The 14,545-nt window shown below is 39.4% G+C and overlaps 1 long non-coding RNA gene across 5 annotated transcripts in view; it reads left to right on the forward strand.

The window, feature by feature from the left end:
* The window catches only part of LOC132535839 (uncharacterized), a 611,211-nt gene that overhangs the window by 5,280 nt on the left and 591,386 nt on the right, over positions 1–14,545 (forward strand). For 2 of the 5 annotated variants that reach the window (XR_009547571.1, XR_009547565.1), the window contains one exon: positions 81–290. The exons of the other annotated variants lie outside the window; for them this stretch is intronic. This is a non-coding gene — a long non-coding RNA (uncharacterized LOC132535839). Of the gene's footprint in view, positions 1–80; positions 291–14,545 lie in introns of those variants that run through there. 5 annotated transcript variants of the gene reach the window in all.

Consider the following 14,545-nt stretch of genomic DNA (forward strand, 5'->3'; position numbering starts at 1 on the left):
TCTACATACAAGGAGACACTTATCACAAGCAAGGGTCTTATTTATTTATTTATTTATTTATTTATTTATTTTGCCTCCAGGGTTATTGCTGGGGGTCGGTGCCTGCACTACGAATCCACGGTTCCTGGACGCCATTTTTTCCCATTTTGTTGCCCTTGTTGTTATTATTGTTGCCATTGCTGTTGTTGTTGGATACAGAGATCTGGTGGTGGGAATTGTGTGGAGTTGTACCTTTTTTATCCTATGGTTTTGTTAATGTCTCCTTTTTTAAATAAATAAAAAATTTAAAAAAAAAACAATTTAAAGACACATCCAAGTTATGCATTCCCTTCACTCAAGCATGATTAAGAGACTGGAAACCTAAAGAGTCTTTCTTAAACATGAGTAGAACTAAACCCTACTTAGCACAACAGAAGCAGTGACATGTAGACTGCAAGGAAACTCTTGCCTAGCATTTTCCTCCGAGAACATATAATAAAGTAGGCCAGAGCCTGACGGGGACAACAATGCACAAGGCAGGTAGATGTAAGACCCTGCATTTGAGAACAGGAGGCCATGATTCGATCACCTCCTCAAAGCATAACACTTTCCCTCAGCTTCATTAGCCAACTTATCATTTTAGATGCAAAAGGTAATCACATCCTGGCTTCCTCCAAGGACAGAATGCCACAGCAAGCCTGCAGTGTGACAAATGAAGCACGGACTTATGCAGATAAGCATAAAGAGCAGGGAACAAGCAGTTTTCCAGATTTTGAAAGTGAGTGATGAGCAGGTGACACAAGCATAGGGGAGGGATGGTGGTGGGGGGGGGATAATTACATGCTTGTTTCTCAATATATTAAGATGTTAATGACACTTATGAAACATTCTGTAAGCTGATAGAGAAGAATAACTCTACCCTCAAGCCTATGGATTATGCAAAGGTTTAGGGGGATTCAAGTCTCTTAAGTTATTGGGAGGAGGGGACAGGTAGGGAGTTGGCCCAGATATCACTACCAAAAAGAGCGCCAGGAAACAGGGAAAAGTGCTTTTCTGCCTGTCCATACCAATCTTGACCTCACAGGGACATTTCAGGTAATAATGAAACCCACTGGAAACTTAATGCTGAAGAATTACAACCTTTCTCCTAACTACAGGTTGCTAACCTGAGGGCACTATGTTCCTGGTGAACTGAATATTTTTTTAGAGGTAGAAATAGCCACAACTGGGAAGAAAATAACCTCAGTGTCACGTAGTCAAGTCCTAGGTTATTTAACACAATGGTAAAGGCTCTAGAATGTGACAAGTTCAAAACCAGAATATGCCTTTTATTAATTGTGTGACCCTGAACAAATCATTTCACTTCTCAGTGTTTCAGTTTCTTGATCTGTAAAACAGAAATAATGGCAAAGCACCATCTGATGGTCTTATTATTATAAATGAGTTAACATATGAACCAGACTCACATAGTTAAGATTCAGTGCATTTTAGCTATTGTTATTGTATGGTGCATTTGGGACTGACAACATGATAAATTTAAAAATCTTCCTTTAAATGTGAAGAAAAAAAGAGAAAAACTTACAAAACTCCAAAGAGAAACTAGAGTCTAGAGCAATACATTTTAGGAATATTTTGCAGGGAAGTAATAAACTCTTGAGTGTCAGGGAGAAGATAAAAGTAAGCTGAGGAAGGCACAGCTTAGAAAAACACATGAGTAAGACATTCTGGTTACAGTGTCCACAAGTTCTTCTCTTCTTTATACAAAGATTCTTTTCAGCCTTGAAGAATTCCTAATATGGGGCCAGGTGATGGCACACCTGTTGAGCACAGATGTTACAGTGCTCAAGAACCCAGGTTCAAGCCCTCAGTCCTCACCTACAGGGGGATAGCTTTGCAACTGGTGAAGCAGGTCTATAGGTATCTCTTTTCCTCTCTTTCTCCCCCTACTTGTTGGTTTCTGGTTGTCTCTATCCAATAAATAAAGATTAGAAAAAGAAGAAGAATTCCTAATGCTAATCTTACTCTAACCTCACCTACAGAAGTAGTAAATTTTCTCCCCCAAACTGACAATCAAACAGAGCCTAGGGATAAATGACTTCAATTAGAGAGTCTATAAAAATCATTGAAGTAAAGTGCAATCTTTGAATAGATTAATAACCCTTCTCAAGAATAAAGAATTTTGGTGTCTAAGGGATAAGGTTCGTCTAGTACACCATTAATTAATATAGTTGAGCAAAAAAAAAAACAAACATAAGAATATTTTATTTACATTGATTGATTGCCTCCAAGGTTACTGCTTGGGCTTGGTGCTAGCACTATGAATCCACTACTCCTGGTGGCCATTTTTTTTGCATTGCATAGGACAGAAAAAAATTCAGAGGGAAGAGGAAGATAGAGGAAGAGAAAGACACCTGCAGACTTGCTTCACAGCTTGTAAGGCCATCTCCCACCTGCAAGTGGGGAACCGTGGCTTGAACTGGGATCCTTAAGCGGGTCCTTGCGCTTTGTACTACCTGCACTTAACCTGGTGCACCACCACTGGCCCCCCCATTTATTTATTTTTATGAGAGACTATTCAGCTCTGGCTTATAATAGTGCAGGAGACTGAACCTGGGACTTTAGAGCTTCAGGCATGAAAGTCTCTTTGCATAGCCATTACTGTATCTCCCCCACCCAAAAATATTTTAAATTAAGTTGGAAATTCATTACATATTCTTCTTCTCCCCATTGATAGAATACAATGAAGTTGTCTATATAAGGAATGCAGAATTTAATGTTATATAATTTAAGATTTATTCATTATATTTTATCTGTTTCTCCTGAAACATCATTACATTATTGTTCAGTTTTTCACACACAGAATAAATAATTTTTTTAAAAAGGCATGGTCATTGTTTCTTCCCCACAGTGCTCTTGTAAAGCAGAATTGTAATCATTCAAACACTCAGCAGAGTAAGTGATCTCGGGGTTCAGCTGTCTACACTGAAAACTGTTTCCTAACATCCTACCTAGTGTGTATGCAGTTCCAGCATGGCTTAGGATTGAATAAGCTCCAAAACGAGGTGGGAAGAATGCTAACCCAGGTGTTCCTGACATTATCAGATAAAGGGAAGTCAAAAGGCTTGGTGTTAGCTGGGTGATGGATAAGCTTTATGACAGGGGTAGGTTAGTTTGTTTTACACTCTCCCACAAAAAGATTAACCCATTTTTCTCAGTGTTCACTGAGAAAGTCCTCATTCAGCCTCTCTGCCTCACAATAGCCCACTCCCTTATTATCTACATAATCATTGTTTTGCCTGAAAGTCCCCTCCCTACTTCCCCACCCATTCCATTCCCTTGATATCTGATCTATCTTCTTGCTGCCCTTAGGACCCCCCCTCCCCCGGCTGCTGGTTATTGATATGTTTTGGTTAGAGGATGAGCTACAAAAAGGGAGTGAATGAGGGAGAAAGAGACAAGAGGAGGCATACAAGCAGCACTGATACACCATCCAAAAAGCTTCCCCCTGCAGTTGGGGGCCAGGGATTTGAACCTGGGTCCTCACACATGAAAATGTGTGTGCTCTGCTGGGTGAACCACAACCTGGCCTCTAAAATAAGTAATTCTAAATAACTAACTCTTCTAAAAGTTAGGCAGCTATCAATCCCATTTGAGAAAAAAAAAAAAGGGAACAAAAAACTAAGCATGCTGTCAGCTAAAGGGTAATTAAATAGGCACTGTGATTTCTGGCATGGACTTTAAATTGATTGAAATCATTTTAAGAATGAAAATTTCATCTCTATCTCTTCATTTAGGGGCTTGTTTTCAGCATTTATATAGACATAAGTGAAAAACAAGGGTCAGGGAGATAGCACAGTCGTTGCATGACAAATGTTCATGCCTGTGGCCCCAGATGTTTCAGGTTCAATCTCAGCTCCATCTGTCAGAGATGAGCAGTGTTCTGCTCTCACTCCATCATTAAAATGAACTTTATTAAAAATGGGAGGGGAGCTGCAGATTGCTCATCAGGGACAGCACATACCTTGCCATGCAGATGGCATACGGACTGCTTGGGAGGTGTTATGATACCAGGGGAAGCTCTTGTGTCTCTCCCTGTCTCTGTCTCTATCTGAATGAAAAAGTAGCCCAGAGTAATGAAAAAAGCATATGTGTAAGTCCCCGACTCCACAATAACAAAGACAAAAATAAAATAAAAGTAGAACTGATGTTGACACTCTTTTATTCTAGTACTGCCATATTTATCCAAGAAAAATTAATCTCATTAAAAGAACTTAATTATTCTAATGTATTTTTTTACACTTAGGGTGCAAGATTGCTCACCAGAGAATGTGCCTTTTTCATGTACACAAGCCAGGTTCAAGTCTGGTTTCCACCTCACTAGCAGATAGGGGCAATAGTGTGTTACCCTCTCTCCATCTTCCTCTGGCTTTCTTTTCATCTGAAAAGAGCAGAGAAATCCCCAAGACAAAAATAAACAAGAATTTACACTTCACTTTATAAACTACCAAAACTTCAGACATAATATGATCAAAATTAACTCACAGAAGAAGTTTAGCATACCTTTGGTTCCAACATAATTTTAAAACATATTTATTCATGTTCTAAAGATATGTGTGTGACCAATGTGATTTTTCAGGTATAAAAACACATAGTAAAATCTTCTGAGAAACTATGTCTGAAATGTGAAGATCTCACCTAAAGAAATTATCCCTAATCCTTCCCCTGAATCCCTTATTTCCAATTTTAAGTTTCTCTAAGGTCATGTAGTGGTGATAGTTAGAAAATGACTACCTTGTGATCAAGGGCAACTTTCTCAGTTTAGTATTCATTTCAAACGTTTTACTACACTTCCTTTTGTTCTTCGTGTAACAGTATAGACTAAAAATACTGTTTTCCCCCATAATTATTACAATAATATAAACCTACATTCTCACAACCTAACTTTTCCCTTATGGGCATTTTGGTGGTGGGGTAGTTGCCATATTACATTAGGATAAAATCTAGTGGAAGATTGCAATGAAAATGCAATTATCAGAAGGGGCTGGCATTGGCATACCCTGTTAAGTGCACTTCGTACAAAGTGCAAGGACCCAAACAAGGACTTCAGTTTGAGCACCCAGCTCCCGAACTGCAACAGGAACAGCTCACAAGTGGTGAAGCAGATCTGCAGGTGTCTATATCTCTCCCTCTCTATTTGCCCCTCCTCTCTCAATTTCTCTCTGACCTATCCAATAAAATGGGGGAAGAGGGGGTTTGGCCACCAGGAGCAGTGGATTTGTAGTGCCAGAACTGAGCACTACCAACTGAAGGCAAGGAAAAAAAAAAAAGAAAGAAAACAAAACAAAAGGAAAGAAAAAGAAAATACAATTACTAGGAGAGAAAAGGAAGTTGCACGTTGTTAAATATCCTCATGCATTTTCTAAAATATTGATGGTATTAAAATTTTATGTTAGATTCTACCAGATATACTTAAAAGACCAGTGCTTTATTTAAAATGGAAATATTTGTCCTATGCTGAAAATTATATCCCTTATCAGTATTTAAATTTAAAAACAGCTTTAAATATACTAAGATATAATTTCCTTTTAAAACTACTTTTTAAAAACCTATTAGTGTATACTTATGCAAAAACATGTGATTGTAACTACTACAAACAGGATAAGCTAGGACATTTCAAGGTCAAAGACAATTGGAACTAATTATTATCAGCAGTACATAGAGTGAACAAGGAAAGAAAACTTAACATGTTTGTTTTTCCTGGCACCTAGAGGGGAAGCCTAGCATAAGCAGGGATTTAAATTTTCTGCTAGTGAATTAAGGGTCTTGAAAGTTTGATTTATGGTGTATAATAACAGGCAGCAATTCCTTTACTGAAGAGTAGTCAAAACATAAGTTCCCCTACCCTTTGCAATTTCAAGGAAAGGTGTCGATCTTTGAAATATACATTATAATCACTGGTTATTTTTCAACTGAGTATTCCTTGTTAGGTTCTGAGGATACAATGTATAAGAATCTGCACTAAAAAAGGGTACAGATTAGAAAATAAAAAGAACACTGAGATTAGTATGAGTCGATGTGTGATGAAATAAGAGTATAAAAAGTACAAGAATAATGCATAAACAAAGGGAGTTACTGTCAAAAGTCAAGATACACTGGGAAGAAGGCTAGAATCTAAACTAGGTCTTTAAAAGTCAAAATCCGGCTGAGAACACAATGGTTACTCAAGACTTTCATGACTAAGATCCAGATTCAGTTCCCCACACCACCATAAATCAGAGCTGAGCAGTGCAGCTCTGGTTAAAAACAAACAAAAAAAGGCAAGGAAGTCGGGCGGTAGCCAATGGGTTAAGCGCAGGTGGCACAAAGCCCAACAACCAGCGTAAGGATCCTGGTTTGAGCCCCCAGCTCCCCACCTGCAGGTGAGTCACTTCACAAGTGGTGAAGCAGGTTTTCAGGTGTCTTTATTTCTCTCCCCTCTCTGTCTTCCCCTCCTCTCTCCATTTCTCTGTTCTATCCAAGAATGACAACATCAATAACAATAGTAACTACAACAATAAAATAAGAAGCAACAAAAGGGAATAAATATTTTTAAAAAACTATATATACATCTATATATAAAGATAGCAGATCAAACTAGGATGAGCAAGCAAGAATGAATATGTGAAAAGAAAGGTGCAATCTCCAACTCATCTCCCAAAGCTATGTAGAGAACCAGGTGTCCTCTCTATTTTGTTCTCTAGTTCAATGGGAGAAAGAGGGGAGATTGGTTTATTTTTTTAATTGCCACTAGGGTTATCACTGAGACTCTGTGCCTGTACAATGAATCCACTGTTCCTGGCAGTCAGTTTTCTTTTTTTTTTTTTCATTTTTTATTTGATAAGACAGATAGAAATTGAGAGTGGAGGGGATGATTGACATGAAAAGAAAGACACCTGTAGACCTGCTTTATCATTCATGAAGCTTCCTCCTTGTAGGTGAGGAGTTGGGGGTTGAATCCAGATCTTCACATGTGCACTTAAACAAGTGCACCACCACCCAGCCCAAGACTGGTATTCTTTTATTTGTTTTGTTTTAAAAAATATTTTATGTATTTATTAATGAGAACAATAGGAATAGAGAAAGAAACAGACATCACTCTGTTACATGTGCTGCCGGGGATTGAACTCGAGACTTCATGCTTGAGAGTCGAATACTTTATCATCTCCCAGACCACACGAGATTGACATTCTAAATTTATTATTGATCATACTATATGTCTCCACAATCATTTATCAGTGATCACACTAAATAACTTGACTTCTTTTAGGCAGATCTAGCCTAAAGCCCTAGAATCATTAACCTCTTAATCATAAGACTTTTACTCAAGTCTTGATATAAGATACATAAAACAATTACTCCATCAGTCAGCCTTTCATCAGTCAAGTTTACATGCCTTGATCTCTATGCCTCATAACACACACACACACACCCTTTATATTGCCACCAGGGTTAGTGCTGGGGCTCAGTGCCAGCACTATGAAAACACCACTTCCAGAGGCTGTTCTCTCCAACCCCTCAGCCTTCTATTTTATTTCACAGAATGGAGAGAAATTGAAGAGGGGAGGAAGTATAAAGGGAGAAGAGATAAGACACCTGCAGACCTGCTTCACAGCTCATGAAGCATGTCCCATGCAGGGTCAAGAACCCAGGTCCTTGTTCATGGTAATGTGCACTCAACCAGGTGATCCGTCACTCAGCCCCAAAACACAAAATTCTTTTCCTCCCCACCGATTCCCAACTCCAAGAAGCCTTGGAAACTTGTTCCCCTTCAAGTTAACAGTATTGTGTATGTTTGTTCCACTGAATGAAAATTGAAGTATTTCTTAATATGCGAACATTTAGTAACATCGAGTATTAAACAGTTTAAATTGTAGCAGGAATTCCCCGAAGTCCCCAGAGCCCTGCCCCACTAGGGAAAGATAGAAACAGGATGGGGGTACCGATCGATCTGCTAACGTCCATGCCCAGCAGAAAAGCAATTACAGAAGCCAGAACTTCCAACTTCTGCAGCCCATAAAGACCTTTGGTTCATGCTCCCAGAGAAAGAATAGGGAAGCTTCCAATGGAGGGGATGGGATATGGAACTCTGGTGGTGGGAATTGTATGGAATTATACCCCTTTTATCCCACAATCTTGTCAATCATTATTAAATCACTAATAAAAATTTGTAGCTGGAGTTTGTTCATACTATGTAGACAATGCACTAAGACATCAAATGATGTGAGGTCTACAAGGGTAGGTAGCATTAACAAAGGGAGCACATGCCAAAGTTCAAGTCACACTGTGAAGTTTGAAATTTCCACTTAAATTTCCAATTCTCTCTTCAGCACTTCAGTTCTCCCATCTGTAAAATGGGGATGATAATGCCTAATTTGCAGGATCCTTGTAAAACAATGTATTAAAGCTTTTATATAGAGCTTAATGATAGATGTAGTTCTGACTGTACCTTAATATTCAGTTCTAGGTTAACATGTCACCATTGATTTTCTTTTTTTAACAGTGTATACAATAGTTTTTATAACATTTCTCAGTTTTCCACATAATAATACAATCCCCACTAGGTCCTCTGTCATCCTTTTTGGACCTGTATTCTCCCCCTAACCCACCCCAGAGTCTTTTACTTTGGTGCAATACACCAATCCCAGTACAGGTTCTACTTATGTTTTCTCTTCTGATCTTGTTTTTCAACTTCTGCCTGAGAGTGAGATCATCCCATATTCATTCTTCTCTTTCAGACTTATTTCACTTAACATGATTTTTTCAAGCTCCATCCAAGATAGGCTGAAAATGGTGGAATCACTTTTTAATAGCTAAGTAGTATTCCATTGTGTATATATACACCACAACTTGCTCAGCCACTCATTTGTTGGACACCTGGGTTGCTTCCAGGTTTTGGCTACTACAAATTGTCCTGCTAAGAACATAGGTGTACACAAATCTTTTTGAGTGGGTGTGCTGGGTTTCTTAGGATATATCCCCAGGAGAGGAATTGCAGGATCATAGGGTAGGTCCATTTCTAGTCTTCTAAGAGTTCTCCAGACTGCTCTCCACAGAGGTTGGACCAATTGACATTCCCACCAGCAGTGCAGGAGGGTTCCTTTGTCCCCACAACCTCTCCAGCATTTGTTGCTGCTATCTTTTCTGATGTATGACATTTTCACAGGAGTGAAGTGGTATCTCACTGTCACCATTGATTTCTTAATGTTACATATTCCTCTAAAGAATTTATGAGTATGTAAGCTTTTTATGCAAAGGAGAAAACATTTTCAGTTTCCTGCTGAAACTATGTAATTTTCATTTTCAGTTTCCTGCTGAAACTATGTAATTGTGCTATTACATCACAAAAATTAATATGAAAACACAGATGAGAACGGTAGCAGTGTTCCAATAGAACTATGTAAATTGAAAATTAATTTCCTAATTTTTATGTTCCAAAATTTTATGCTGGGGGTCGGGCAGGCAGTGGCATACTCAGTAGAGCTCAAACATCACCATGCATGAGGACCAAGGTTCCAATCCCCGATCTGCACCTGCAATGGGAGAGCTTCAGGAGCCATGCAGCAGAGCTCAAGTGTCTCTCTCTTCCTATCTCCCCTTTCCATTTCCATCTCTGTTTCTATCAAATAATAATAATAGTAGTTGTCAGTCACAGTAGTAGTAGTAGTAGTAGTAGTAGTAGTAGTAGTAGTAGTAGTAGTAAAAGGCAGTAAGGAACAGTAGCCTTGTCAAGCAAGTCCCAGAGATAATCCTGGTGGTAATTAAAACCTAAGTTATACATTGGGGCTTTTCAACAATTTAAAAAGGTAAAAACTGCAGCCATAGGAGCTGGTTCAATTAGTACAGAGTACATGGTTTGCATGGGTAAGGCGCTGGATTTGATCCCTGGTACCACATATAAATGAGCAAGGATCTGGTCTTTCTTTTAAAGTAAATTAAGTATGTCTTTAGAAATGTGAAGATCATACATAGTTTAAGTCATACAAAAATAGGCAGTGGGCTGGATTTGGCTCACATGAGAGGTGGTTTGCCAACCTCTGCTCTAGATGAACAAGTTTAAGGGCTTTGGAAGCTTTGTGGAGGCAGGGAGATTTGAAATACAAGTTGTTCTTGGTATAGGAGAAAGAAGAAACTGCTCAACTAATTTTTTTAAAAAGGAATAGCTAATGCCTTTTTTAAAAAAAATAATTTATTTCTTTATTGGGGAATTAATGTTTTACATTCAACAGTAAATACAATAGTTTGTACATGCATAACATTCCCCAGATTCCTATTTAACAATACAGCCCCCACTATGTCATTTATCATCTTTCATGGACCTGTATTCTCCCCACCCATCCACCCACCCCAGAGTCTTTTACTTTGGTGTAATACTCCAATTCCATTTCAGGTTCGACTTGTGTTTTCTTTTCTAATCTTGTTTCTCAACTTCGACCTGAGAGTGAGATCATCCCATATTCATCCTTCTGTTTCTGACTTATTTCACTCAACATGATTTTTTCAAGGTCCATCCAAGATTGGCTGAAAACGGTGAAGTCACCATTTTTTACAGCTGAGTAGTATTCCATTGTGTATATAGACCACAACTTGCTCAGCCACTCATGTTGTTGGACACCTGGGTTGTTTCCAGGTTTTGGCTATTACAAATTGTGCTGCCAAGAACATATGTGTACACAGATCTTTTTGGATGGATGTGTTGGGTTCCTTAGGATATATCCCCAGGAGGGGAATTGCAGGGTCATAGGGTAGGTCCATTTCTAGCCTTCTGAGAGTTCTCCACTGTTCTCCACAGAGGTTGGACCAATTTGCATTCCCACCAGCAGTGCAGGAGGGTTCCTTTGACCCCACACCCTCTCCAGCATTTGCTGCTATCTTTTCTGATGTATGACATTCTCACAGGAGTGAAATGATATCTCATTGTTGTCTTGATTTGCATTTCTCTAACAATCAGAGACTTGGAGCATTTTTTCATGTGTTTCTCAGCCTTTTGGATCTCTTCTGTGGTGAATATTCTGTCCAAGTCCTCCCCCCATTTTTGGATGGGGTTATTTGTTGTCTTGTTGTTGAGTCTGGCAAGCTCTTTATATATGTTGGTTATTAAACTCTTATCTGATGTATGGCATGTAAAGATCTTCTCCCATTCTGTGAGGGGTCTCTTGGTTTGGGTAGTGGTTTCTTTGGCTGTGAAGAAGCTTTTTAATTTGATGTAGTCCCATAGGTTTATACTTGCCTTAGTCTTCCTTGTAATTGGATTCGTTTCATTGAAAATGTCTTTAAAATTTATGCGGAAAAAAGTTCTGCCAATATTTTCCTCTAAGTATCTGATAGTTTCTGGTCTAACATCCAAGTCCTTGATCCACTTGGAATTTACTTTTGTATTTGGTGAAATACAGTGATTCAGTTTCATTCTTCTGCATGTTTCAACCCATTGTTTCCAACACCATTTGTTGAAGAGACTCTGCTTTCCCCATGTAATAGTCTGGGCCCCTTTGTCAAAGATTAGATGTCCATACGTGTGGGGCCTCATTTCTGGGCTCTCAATTCTATTCCACTGGTCAGTGTGTCTGTTCATGTTCTAGTACCAAGCAGTTTTGATGACAATGGCCCTATAATACAGTTTGAGATCTGGGAGTGTGATGCCTCCGGTTCTGTTCTTTTTTCTCAAGGTTGTTTTGGCAATTCTAGGTCTTTTCTGGTTCCAGATAAACATTTGTAGCATTTTTTCTATTCTCCTAAAAAATGTGCTTGGGATCTTGATGGGGATAGCCTTTTTTTTTTTTAAATCAACTCAACTAATAGCAGATTTTGTTTTGCAATCAAAGATATAAATCTTTGGCTCGAGGAGTCTATCCTTCTACACAGCTGTTTAAAAAATTGAAATTATACCTTCTAAATACAATTATGTCCTATCAGGATCTTACAGGCACACAGGCATGTTCATACAGAACACAGAGTTTCTCTGGTGTTACCACTTCAGCCTAAGTCAAATGAGCATTGCTACTGTAACCATCTACTTCCTCCTATCTTTAGTAATGCGTTACCAACTTTCCCCCTTTCCTTTTGTATAGCCATTTTGGGGGGTAACACTTATGATGCACCACGGAAAGCATAGTTGACTGGTCCTATTAAACAAAGAAACAACAACAACAAAAGACTACTTAAATGAGTCTTGAAAGACACTATCTCCTTTTAATAGGAGACTCCAATGGTTTTCATCTTAACCCAGATAGAAGCTTGTCCTTTGTAGGAAGGTTAAACAGGTCCACCTCCAGGCAAAGACACTTCAGAACATTTTTTTTCACAATATATGATTATATATATATATATATATAAAATACATGGACAAATAAAGTGCCCTAGAATACACCTCAGCTGGTTCTAAAGATTACTGATTTGAAATAATGTGACAAAAGCTCAGAATGTCAATGTCACAGTAAGTGAGAAGCAGGAAGACAAAGATACTAAATATCTAATATTAATGAAACAGGTGGTTGTTGTAAGTAGTATCACGGTAGTATATACTACAATAGTAAAGAACTAGTAAGAAAATATTAAGAACATTGACTTGCTAGAATACTAAATGATATCTCTCAACCATTTTCCTTGCAAATATTTCAAAACACTGCTGAATACCTTAAAGACAACAAAGAAGACACAAAATTAAAAGGTAGAAAGCAGTACTCTTGACGCTTAAGATCATATCATCAAAATCAGGTATGATTAGCCTGAGATCAGAACAGGTATGATTAGTCTTAGCAAAACCCAAAAGTGCATCTGATAAAAGAATATAGAACTGTGGGTAGATAGCATAATGGTTATGCAAAGAGACTCATGCCTGAGGCTCCAAAATCCCAGGTTCAATTCTTCACAACACCATAAACCAGAGCTAAGCAGTGCTCTGGGAAAAAAGGAAGACTGGAAGGAAGGGAAAAGAGCGAACGAGGGAGGGGGGAAGAAAGGAGGAGGGCAAGTCCATAGAACTGAAGGAACTCAATAGAGCGACTGAAAAATGCATTAGGAAGAGGGGGCCATCAGCATGATAGATTACTTGGTAGTCCTAAAGCTCACCTACCCCACAAAGGAAAAATACAAACCAGTAAAAACAGGGAGTGTTATGCTTCCCTATAACAGAGAAAATACTGCACTATGAAGTTGTAGTAAAAAATCTTACAGAGCTCCCAAACTGGGCTACACAGAAGAGCACAGCAAAGAATTTTACCTGGTTCCCTCTCAACTGAGCAGCTTGGAGTCAACAGATTCCCCCTCAGAAGAATTTCACCCCATGAGTTAAAAAAAAAAAAGCAAAACACAGAGCCTCACTTTGTAAACAACTGGAGTCTGTGCCAACAGCCAACAATAGCAGCTCAACAATGCTGATCCCAGCTGCTTGAGCTGCCCTGAGTACCTACCTCTCAGTTGTGAGTACCTAGCAGTTGTGAGATTTGCCTCCAGGGGCCCCAGTCACAAATGACCATAGCTTCTACTGGGTCACCTTCAGTCCCAGATTGCAACTTCGTCCCACCATAACTGAAGCATCTGTAGACATTTTTAGCTCTGTCCTCTCAAGTCCCTTTTTTTTTTTTTTTTTTTTTTTTTTGCCTCCAGGGTTATTGCTGGGGCTTGGTGCCTGCACTACAAATCCACTGGCTCCTGGAGGCCATTTTTTTCCCATTTTATTGTCATTGTCATTGCTGCTGTTGTTGTTGGATAGGACAGAGAGAAGCCAAGAGAAGAGGGGAGACAGAGAGGTAGATAGATAACTGCAGACCCGCTTCACTGCCTGTGAATTGACACCCCGGCCCCCCGCAGGTGGGGAAGAGGGCAAGTTACATTTTAATAATTATTACTGGGGGTTCTGTTGCCAGTGCTAACTTCACCCAGACCCTGGAGTCCCAGGTATTGTTTCTATCAATGCTGTGCTACGCTTACTCTGGAACCTTTTCTTAGGTTCCAACGTGTCACTACCAGGGCCACACTGGTATTCTGACACTACCACCTGGGGCCAGAATTGGGACTGTGACTCCCACTTCTAGTGCTGCTATTGTGCTCTGCTCAAAGGGTCCAAGTTGCTACTGGCACCTGTCACTCCAGGACTTGTGCTGTTATTACTCTTCACCGTGAAAGTCACTATGGCTAGGGCAAGGCCCAGAGACTCAAACCCTGATTCTACAAATTTGTACATGCCAGCACCACTGCCCCAAGGACCCAGGCACTTCAGTTTTAGGATAATGTTCCATGACTTACAAACCGAATCCTCTCAGAACTTTCTTCCCTCAGGCTCAACAGCGCAGAACAGAAGAACTCTAGTAGCCTTTACCTCCCAAAATCCAAGCCTCCAGCCACCACTGCCACCTAGAGGATCTTCATAGGATTTTGTTCAGAATTCTCCCTGCATTCTCCCAAGAACCACTTGGCCAAACATCCTCACAGCCAAATTTAGATAAAGTTCTTCCTCACCCAAATCAGGCTGAACAGGCTCAAAAATGGTAATAGCTTCCTAAGATGGGTAAGCATCACAAATACAAAGCCA

Source organism: Erinaceus europaeus, chromosome 2, assembly GCF_950295315.1.
Source record: "Erinaceus europaeus chromosome 2, mEriEur2.1, whole genome shotgun sequence".
NCBI classification, from domain to species: Eukaryota; Metazoa; Chordata; class Mammalia; order Eulipotyphla; family Erinaceidae; genus Erinaceus; species Erinaceus europaeus.